The sequence below is a fragment of the Sapajus apella genome, unplaced genomic scaffold, assembly GCF_009761245.1.
Source record: "Sapajus apella isolate SASKATOON/1434 unplaced genomic scaffold, GSC_monkey_1.0 scaffold12, whole genome shotgun sequence".
Taxonomy (NCBI): Eukaryota; Metazoa; Chordata; class Mammalia; order Primates; family Cebidae; genus Sapajus; species Sapajus apella.
Genome location: NW_022436952.1, coordinates 2489 through 12561, shown reverse-complemented (window position 1 = coordinate 12561; position 10073 = coordinate 2489). Strand labels below are relative to the sequence as shown.

The 10073-nt window shown below is 36.9% G+C and overlaps 1 protein-coding gene across 7 annotated transcripts in view; it reads right to left on the bottom strand.

Annotated features, from left to right (window-relative positions):
* GPATCH8 (G-patch domain containing 8) overlaps nt 1-9819 on the bottom strand; it is a 75384-nt gene extending 65565 nt beyond the window's left edge. For 3 of the 7 annotated variants that reach the window (XM_032279390.1, XM_032279391.1, XM_032279394.1), the window contains exons 1-2: nt 8837-9819; nt 6206-6278 (exon numbers count right to left, since the gene is read on the bottom strand). The gene's annotated coding sequence lies outside the window, so the exon portion shown is untranslated. Of the gene's footprint in view, nt 1-6205; nt 7874-8836 lie in introns of those variants that run through there. The other 4 variants (XM_032279389.1, XM_032279392.1, XM_032279395.1 and 1 more) reach the window with 2 other exon arrangements.
* Nucleotides 9820-10073: the final 254 nt, after the last annotated feature.

Sequence of the window (10073 nt, the reverse complement as noted above, 5' to 3'; positions counted from 1 at the left end):
AAAAAAAAAAAAAAAAAAAAAAAAAAAAAAAAAAAAAGCTGGATTCAAGAATACATCCATTTTAACTTCTAAGTAATCCAACTTGTTCTCTGTAGTGGTTTTCGCCAATTTATACTCTCATCGCTATGATATAAGTACCTATTTCTCCATAATCTTACCAAGCTAACTCTGGTCTTTCTCAAACTGATAAATACCTGAAGGAAAGTTGTTCTTTGCCTAAAATGAGATATTGCAGATATTTTCCCCAGTAGGTTTGTTGACTTTGTTTACGATGAAATATAGCCAAATTTATCCTTTCCTTTTGTGAGATAGGCTTGCTCTGTTGCCCAGGCTGGAGTACAGTGGCACAATCACAGTTCACTGCAACTTCAAACTCCTGGAGTGAAGGGATCCTCCCGTCTCAGCCCTCCAAATAGCTAGTAATACAGATGCATGCCACCATGCCTGGCTAATCTATTTTTTAATTTTTTTGTAGAGATGGGGTCTTGTTGTTGCCCAAGCTGGTCTTGAACTCCTGGCCTCAAGTGATCCTCCCACCTTGGCTTCCCAAAGTCCCGGGATTACAGGTGTAAGCCACTCTGCCTGGCCTTATCCTTTACTTAATGGCTTCTAAGTTGTGGGTTAAACTTAGAAAAGCTTTTCTTATTCAAATATTATTTTCAAGATAATAATTCTACCACTGTTCATCCTAATAATTTTATGATTTCATTTTTTACATTTAACCCTCTCATTCATCTGGAATCTATGTGGGGTAAGGAACAACAATGGGGATCCAACTTTTAAATTTCTGGGCTGTTATTCAGTTGTCCCGACACTGCTACTGAGGCTCTTTATAGATGTTGGATTTTTCAGAAGTTAGACTCACAAGTAGAGATGACTAGTGAGCTCAGAATTAGTGAAACGGACACCAAAATTAGGGATTTAGGGGCCCTAAAACACATATAACATCAAAAGCACAGATACTGAAGTTCAGCATCTATCACATATAAAGCATACTGATGACTACTGTTATTAATCTTGGAAGTCCTAAGGATGGATAATCTCTAATTCAGTTAAAATAACTATGTACTACAAATAGGTATTAATAAATAAGCATATTATGGCATTTTTACAGTTTGGATAATGTGAGTTAGCTTACTTTGTCTTCATAACTACTCTTTAAGAAGACAAGCAGAAATTGTAATTGCCATTTATTGCTGAGAAAAATAATTTGGTAATGGTAACTTCTCCCTTATAGGAAATGATAGTGCCAAACTCAAACTGAGTTCTTGTATTTCTAAATGTTAACAAAATGCCATTATGCCCTGTACCAAGTACTTTTACACAAAAATTAGTGAGACTCCCTACTCACAAGGAGGTTGAAACAATTTTTAATTCAATATTTAGACTGATCGCATACTTAATTTAAGCGTGAAAGTACACAGAAGTAGAAAACATCATCCTTGGCTTTGAAGAAATCTCAAAGGTTTACAGCAGTTAAAAAAAGCAAGACTTAAGGGAACAGAAAGTAAGCCTGAAGGTCAGGAGCCATGTCTTATCATGTCTTACGGTATTTATAGCTGGTACAACTAGAAGGTAATGTTCGGTCGGTAAATATTTGTTGGTTGACTAAATGTATTGATCAAACCTTCTAGACAGGAAATAATATTAGATCCCATTCATTTTCCCCAGGAGCTAAACTTTTGTCTGTGACCAAAGAATCAGCCAAATCATCAAATAGGTCTTATACAATGTAACCAAGAAAGTTCAGGCACCACTTCTGGGCTACACCTATGACTAAACGTATTTCACAGAAAAATAAAAAATTTTAACTACATTCTATTACAAAGCTGCCAAAAGGTTATGAAACAATTTCCAGAACTGAATCCAATCCAAATGCTACAAAATATAACTATCATTCACTCTTGTTTTATTCTGAATTGAACACATCCTCTGCTTCTATAATAAATAATTGTTCATAACATTTCTCATTGGTAGTGCTTTTTTTTGTGTGTTGTTTCCTTTAGCTATCTTATCAATACACTTTTCTTAAGGTCTTTTATTTTTATATATTTTTTAGTATCATTCTTGACTTTGAGGTCTTTTATTTTTTAATATTAACAATCACTTATCTGCCACATATAACACTAAGGGAGAACAAAACGTGAATGAGAGTACAAAAATAAACTCGGTTTACAAAGTACAATTTTATATCCTGCCACACACAACTTCATTCCAGAGTCTGCATGCCCTATTGTCCAATCTATTCAGTGACAAGACATTAGCACTGGAGCCCCAAGGACTGCAACTTTTGTTGGCAAAAGCCTTGCATGGGTCAAAATAATTTTTCAACCTTTGATTAAAAAAAGCCCAAAAAGGACCAAGCTTAAAATTTTAGTGGGTGGTTGCATGTTAGATATGTTTAGCCCTAAACTCAAATAAAAAGGGAAGCTGACAGTAAACTAGTCAATGCAAAGAACTTACAAAAGCATAAGCCCAGAAATTACATGCAATGCCTAGTCTATAAAATACCAAGGAGGCATTACTGTTTACACCAGAGCGACAGGGCTTTCTTGAGCGGTTATATATACCAAAGGTTTAGTACAGTTAAAGAAGTCTGTCATAAATTGCCTCAATATGCCATAAACGTGGATATATTCTAGGTTAAATTATGTGGGTACTACAGAAAGAGACGTGAGAGAAACTAGTACAATGCCTGCACATTGTCGCATCTGACAGTAGGAAATAAACAGCCAGTTATGAAACAAACTCAATTCTTAATGCTGGAAACAGAATAAGGCTCCATTCATTTTGGAGAATAAAGACACTAATCATTTAAAACAGATGGACTTTGCACCAACAATGTGAATATGCTTTACAGAACTGTACACTTAAAAAGGGTTAAGATGTTAAATTTTATGTTATATGTTTTGGAAAGGGTGAATTGTTGGGTTTTCTGTTTTTTAAACAGAGACAGTGTCACCTATGCTGGAGTGCAATGGCCCAATCATAGCTCGCTGCATCCTTCAACTCCTGGGCTCAAGCGATCCTCTCACCTCAGCCTTCCTAGTAGCTGGGACTACAGGTGTGTGCCACCAAGCCCAGAAAATTAAAAAAAATTTTTTTTGGTAGAGATGGGGTCTTGCTATATTTCCCAGGCTGGTCTCAACTCCTGGCCTCAGGTAATCCTTCTGCCTCAGCTTCCCAAAGTGCTGTGATTACAGGTGTGAGCCACTGCACCCGGCTATATTACCTGATTTTTAACAATTAAAAGAAAAAAAACCCCTTTAAATTAGCTTTAAATTTCCCTTGAATTTTTAAATGAATAGATATATGAGTTATTGACTACCTACCATATATACCTGTTACCATGGAGATGGAGATAAAATATGGATAAGACCTAATTCCTCTTTTCAAGAAGCTCAAAGTTTAAAGAGAACCAAAATTCTAAACTTTTTTTTTTTTTTTTTTTTTGAGACAGGGCCTCACTCTGTCACCCAGGCTGGAGTGCAGGGTGCGATCACAGCTGACTGCAGCCTCGACCTTCTGGGCTCAAGCAATCCTCCTACCTCAAACCTCTTGAGTAACTGGGACCACAGGCATGGACTACCACACCTATTTTTTTTTTTTTTTTTTTTTTTGCCAGGGGGTGCAGGGAAAGACAGAGATCATGTCTATGTTGCCTAGCCTGTTCTCAAACTCCTGGGTTCAAGTGATCCTCCTGCCTCAACCTCCCAAAGTGCTAAGATTACAGGCATGAGTCACAGCACCCTACCTAAAATCTCCTTAAAAACAAAAATTGATAATAATTTTGGATCACCCAAAGGAGGTGAGTAAGCAGCCATCTACCTATCCTTTCTTAAATACATTACCTATCTCTTCCCCCTCCTTTCTCTCTGCAGGCTCTAACTGTATTTTACTTTACTATTTTTTCTTTTCTTCTTTTTTTTTTTTTTTTTGAGATGGAGTCTTGCTCTGTCACCCAGGCTGTAGTGCAGTGCTGTGATCTCGACTCACTGCAAACTCCGCCTCCTGGATTCAAGCGATTCTCCTGCCTCAGCCTCCTGAGTAGCTGGGATTACAGATTTGTGCCACACCCATAATTTTTGTATTTATGGTAGAGATGGCAGTTGCGGGGGCGGGGAGGGGGAGGCGGTTCAGCATGTAGACCAGGCTGGTCTCAAACTCCTGACCTTGTGATCCACCCTCCTCAGCCTCCCAAAGTGCTGGGATTACAGGCATGAGCCGCTGTGCCCGGCCTCTAGTTGTACTTTAAAGTCTCTGATGCTTAACATGAAAAATTCTGGGATTCAAACAGATTTGCTAGCCACTATCAAATGGCCGCACCTTGTGTGCCTGAACAATTGCTCCTGGGCATCCTTGAACAGAAGAGGTATTTCAAATTAGAGGGAAGAGCAAATCTAGTCTTCTGGCCTTCTCCTAAAGCAATCACCTCCATTCAATTCAATTCAACACTTAAAACTATGCAAACCACTGGGACAAATTCGTCAAAAAGCTTTCTGGGCTCTGATAAAACCTGTGGTCTATGCCCTATGAGTTACTCTTAATCAGAGTATTCTTTGTATTGTTTGCAAAGAGTTCTTTCTTGTGCCACTGGAAAAAAAGTTTAAAAATAATGAAATCTTCCTATCTGCCCAAAAGAACAGGTTAATGCTTAGTAATTCTGCTACTGAATGAAATATATTTCATTAAAATATATTTATTGAGCATCTCCCATGTGTCACCAATGAACAGATTTGTAGAAGTAGAATTTAAAATTAAAGGTTTTAATAATGGAATCATTCTATTTCAAGCCCTGTCCTCTTGATTTCGCTCTCTTTTATTAATTTATTCTTTTTTAAAAAAAACCAAGGTGGGGTCTCGCTATGTCACCCAGGCTAATCTTGAACAACTGGCCTCAAACAATCCTACAGCCTTAACCTCCCAAACTGCTGGGATTACAGGAATGAGCCATTATACCTGTCATTGTGTTCCTCTCAACACACTCGAGCTGATAAGACTTTGGCATTCAAACTATGAAAATCCATTTCCAAAATTCAAAGAATTAGTTAACAGTAGCACACATCTCCCCAAAGATGCCCTTATACAATAAGCTTCTGCATGATCAGATGTAGAGGCACAATGATTCCTATTTCTTTTTTTTTTTTAGACGGAGTCTCACTCTGTCACCCAGACTGGAGTGCAGTGGCGCAATCTCAGTTCACTGCAACCTCCACCTCCCGGGTTCAGGCAATTCTCTCCCTCAGCCCCGAGCTGGGACTACAAGCATGCATCACCACATCCAGCTAATTTTCATATTTTTAGTTCCAACAGGGTTTCGCCATCTTGGCCAGGCTGGTCTTGAACTCCTGACCTCATGATCCACCTGCCTTGGCCTCCCAAAAGTGCTGGGATTATAGGCATGAGCCACAGTGCTTGGCCAATTCCCATAATTTCTGAGGTAGCATTCATATCACATCTGCAAAGAACAAACAGTATCTCTTGAATCTGAGAGAGCTAAAAAATGAACGCAGTTGGTTGGTTTCCAACCAGTGAGAACTCAGAAGACAAAATATTAGTATTTTTTTTTTAGATCCAAATGACTGGTATAAATACAGTAACAAATGCAATGGAAACTTTAAACCATACATTTTCTATACCTTTATAGGAACTGAGAACTGTTCTGCTCAGAGAGCCCTAAGAAACCTCCGCTTTCATTTTATGTTTCATGGGGGTTAATTTTTCTTTCTACCACTACATAGATTTCTTATCACACAGCAAGAGCCAGGGCACAACTTTAGGGTGAATTTAAAAGGACAAAAATTAAATTCTGCTGCTGAATGATTCTCTTTATAATACTGAAGCCACAACACAACATTACTAAATAGCACAAAGAAAGCACACTCTGATATTCTGCATTCCTTTTACTCCACCCACCCATCACCTCCATCATAAAAAAAAAAAAAATTAAAACAGTCTGGGCCACACAGTATGTTTGACTTGAAAGTTTCGATGACACAGCAGCTTACTCTTGCAAATTATTGGCATATATAGAGGCTTAACAGTGACTTAAAATACAGTTATAGGAAAAATAGACTATTCTAAGGGGAAAAGGCAGTGGGGGAACCCAAGCACTTTTTAAAAAAACATAACAAATATATTCAGGTACAAGACCCACATCAGAAACAGTTTTCTTTCTTTTTCTTTGGTAAATGTAAACACTTACCCTGAAGAGATTTTCCCAATCCCTGGCCCAGCTTCCACCCATGTTTCTGGAGTAAGCGGTGTCCAATATTATCCTGACAGATAGAACAGAAAGACAAACCAAAAATATTCCAATAATATATTCTTCCCTTCCTAGAGACATTAAAACAGATGATGAGCAAGAGATAATTCTACATATATGCATGCAAAAAGGTGCTAATAATAGAGTAAATGTGCCCAATAAGAGGGACATTAATGTAAAAAGAAAAGCTGGCTAGTATTTTATATGGGAAAACATATGGGGTACGGGTCCTTTCTGATGGTGTGCTGGGCAACTTTTGCACATAACATTTTAAAATGGAGAAAAAGGGGAAAGGGAAAAGGGGAAGAATACATTTATGAAGTTTTAAAATAACATTAAAAAGCATAAAATCAAGGTACTTATACAGTCATATCCACCACCTAAACAGCACCACTTTAAGTTTTGTGTTTTTTTTTTTTTGTTTTTTAAGAAAATCTACATTGTGTTTAGTTGTTTTGTTTATGTGTCAGGCTTTCATGATACAAAGTAAGTTGTAAGTGTAAGACTGCCCCACCACTAGAAATGAAAAAACAATCAGAGCAAAATCCAGGCTAGACTTGATTGGTTTAAAAAATAATAATATATATAATATAAATATTTAACTAGCATGCAGCCAATATTAAACTGAAAAAACAGTGAGGTTAGTAAAACAAGAAATTAAGTTGATTAAACAGAAAAATAAAATGAGCTCAAGCACAGACTGAGTGATGCATTTCAACATGTAGTCTAACAAAAATGCTAAGATGTTAGAATGAAACAGGCCTAGCAATAAGTTAACAGTAAAGAACCATTAGTGCATGTAGGGGGAGAAACCAACATACATAATGTCTCATCTTCTCAGGAGCACACTGGAAAAGGTATTTCAATGTAAACTGCATGAAAAAAATGCTAGAAACAACAATTAAATGTCAGCTTTTGTTTAAGGGGTCAAGCTATTGGAAACATCTGCAGCTATGTCCAGTTCTTTACTTTTTATAGTTACTGTGAAGTACTAAGACAAGGCTAAAATAAACACTAACTGTACCTGAAAAAATGATGCTATTCATCCAAAGGACAACACTGAAAAATTCTAAACACAAAGTATTCTATATATATTAAAATGTAATTTATAGTAATTAATCTAGAAAAGATTCAAAGTTGCAATATAAGTAATGTTAGCAGAAAACAAAGGTAAACCATTTGAAAATCTTCCTGATTTTTGAAATCAATTTATTTCTTGAAATCAATTTATCAAGCTTACCAAACCACAAATTTCTGCATTAAAACCAAATATTGTACATTAAACTGTCTTATATCTCCACATTCAATGATAAAATGCTCTGTGAGGAAAGAAAAACATTTTTTTTTACTGTTATCTTCTCTAACTAGAAGTTAGAAGAAGATTAAGGCTTCCAAATGCTCTAGGTTTTTTTTTGTTTGTTTGTTTTTTTAAGGACAATTTTCTTCTACAAGTTTATGATAGCATGCAACCTGGAAAACTGGGTTAAACAGCTGATTATTTCATTGATGTCATTGATGGGGCAAAACCAGGACCTTTTTTTTTTTTTGATACAGGGTCTTACTCTGTTCCCCAGGCTGGTGTACAGTGGTAAAATTCTCCGGGGCTCAGGCAATCCTCCTCCCTCAGCCTCACAAGTAGCTGGGACTATATGGGCACACACCACTGTGCCTGGATAATTTTTTAAATTTTTGTAGAGTCAAGGTTTCACTATGTTGCCCAGGATGATCTAGAACTCCTGGGCTCAAGCAATCCTCCCTCCTCAGACTTTCAGAGTCCTGGGATTACAGGCATCAACCCAGGATACTTTTTTAAAAACAAAAACTGGAGGCAAATTATAATGGAAAATTGGTTTGTAAAACAAAACATACATTGTTTTAAATATACATATAAAATCATTATGGTGTACAAAGTTTGCTGCAAGTTATTTTTGTGTCATACAATCTGAAAGAATTAGAAACACTACTGATTCCAAGGGATGACTTCCACATTACTACACATCACAAAAGCTTAATACAACACTACTGCTGCTGAGGCTTCTTCCCTTCTCCCCCACTAACTGAACTGTCAGGAAAAGCATTCCCTTACCCAGTGCTCAGTGTCTATTTATAACTTTATTACCTCCTAAAAAAGAAAAGATTAAAAATCTCAATATAAGTAATGTTAGCAGAAAACAAAGGTAAACAGGCCCTTATATTGCTACTAACTTACCTGTGCAGAAAATCCTTATTTCATATCATAATTCCTACAACTGAATAATTCTAGAAAGGACAACAATGGCAGAATGACTCTGAGAGTATACGGTTTATTAAGTAATTGTTTAATCTCTTAATAGACGCATGTTGTAACTATATTTGGCACCAAAATTTAGGTATTAAACAATGCTGACAAAAATTGTTGCTCCCCCCCCCCATTTTGTTGTTTTTTAAAGAAAACTCAATCTTTGGCTAAGTGGAGATGAGACATTATGCTGACTGTGTTATATTATGAATGCACTAAAATAAACAGACAGATGAAGCAGTATGCTATTTCCAAAAGCAGTGCAAGTGGAGTGAAAGCATTTCCATACGAACCTGGCTTTAAAAACTGGGCTGTCAAAAGAACAGTTAAATGTAACACAAAGTAAGAAACTGTCCAATCACTAATGGTCGTTTTTTTTTTTTTTTTGTCTTGTTTTCAATTCACTGCTTGCAAGTAATGTATTTATTAAAGAGTGAAAGCATAAGTAAATTCACGAGTCAAGACCAGCTGAGAGATTCAAGAGCAGCGTGTTGTGACTGACAACAGTGAAAGGAAAAGCAAATGTTAAAGGGAGAGGGAGAAAAAAAGAAAAAAATTAAGGTTATACACATTAGCACCACTTTTACAAAACCACTCAAGAGGATGGCTGTCACCTTCTCAGAAAAAAATTATTGACAGAATATGGTAGTGGCATTTCTCTTCTAAAACTTTAGGTTAAAACCGTTCTTTAATTAAATCCACTTTCTCAGGGACTGTAATAAAATATTTAACACACCACTTTAAGTCCTTCCAATCACAACAAAGGCAACAGAAACAATAGACACAACTCCCAGACTCTCCTTCCCTCACCAACCTCCTGGGGTAAATAAATGACCAACACAGAAAATCTGGACCCTTCCTATCATTTCAAACTACCTGTTTTTGTAGGAAAAAGGGCAGCTCTGTGACTCTGCAGAAAGGGCTAGCATTCAGTATGGTCCCTCTTCCTAAGAAAAAAGGTTTTATAAACACTCATCAAAAATCCAATAGGCTTAAGGATGATGGGTAACACAAGGAGGCACAACAAAATAATTTGTAACAAAGTAAAACAAACCAGACTTGTCTGCCTTTGAAATGATCAAAACTTTCTCTGTGAAAAGAACAAGAAATCCAATAACCAGTCTGTGGGAAACAAGCAATCTATTCTCTCTGTTTAGGACTGTGATTTTTGCCAATTATTTCCATGGATGCTTTTTTTTTTTTCTCTTCTTCTTCTTCTTTTTTTTTTTTTTTTTAGAGACGGAGTCTCACTCTGTAGCTCAGACTGGAATGCAGTGATGCAATCTCAGCTCACTATAACTTCTACCTCCTGACTAGCTGGGACTATAGATGTGTATCACCACACCAGGCCAATTTTTTTTTGTATTGTTAGTACAGACAGGGTTTCACCATGTTGGCCAGGCTGGTCTCAAACTCCTGACCTCAAGTGATCTGCCTGCCTTGGCCTCCCAAAGTGTTGGGATTACAGGCATAAGCCACCATGCCTGGCCCATGAATGCTATTTATAACATTAAGTTGGCACGAGTAGCT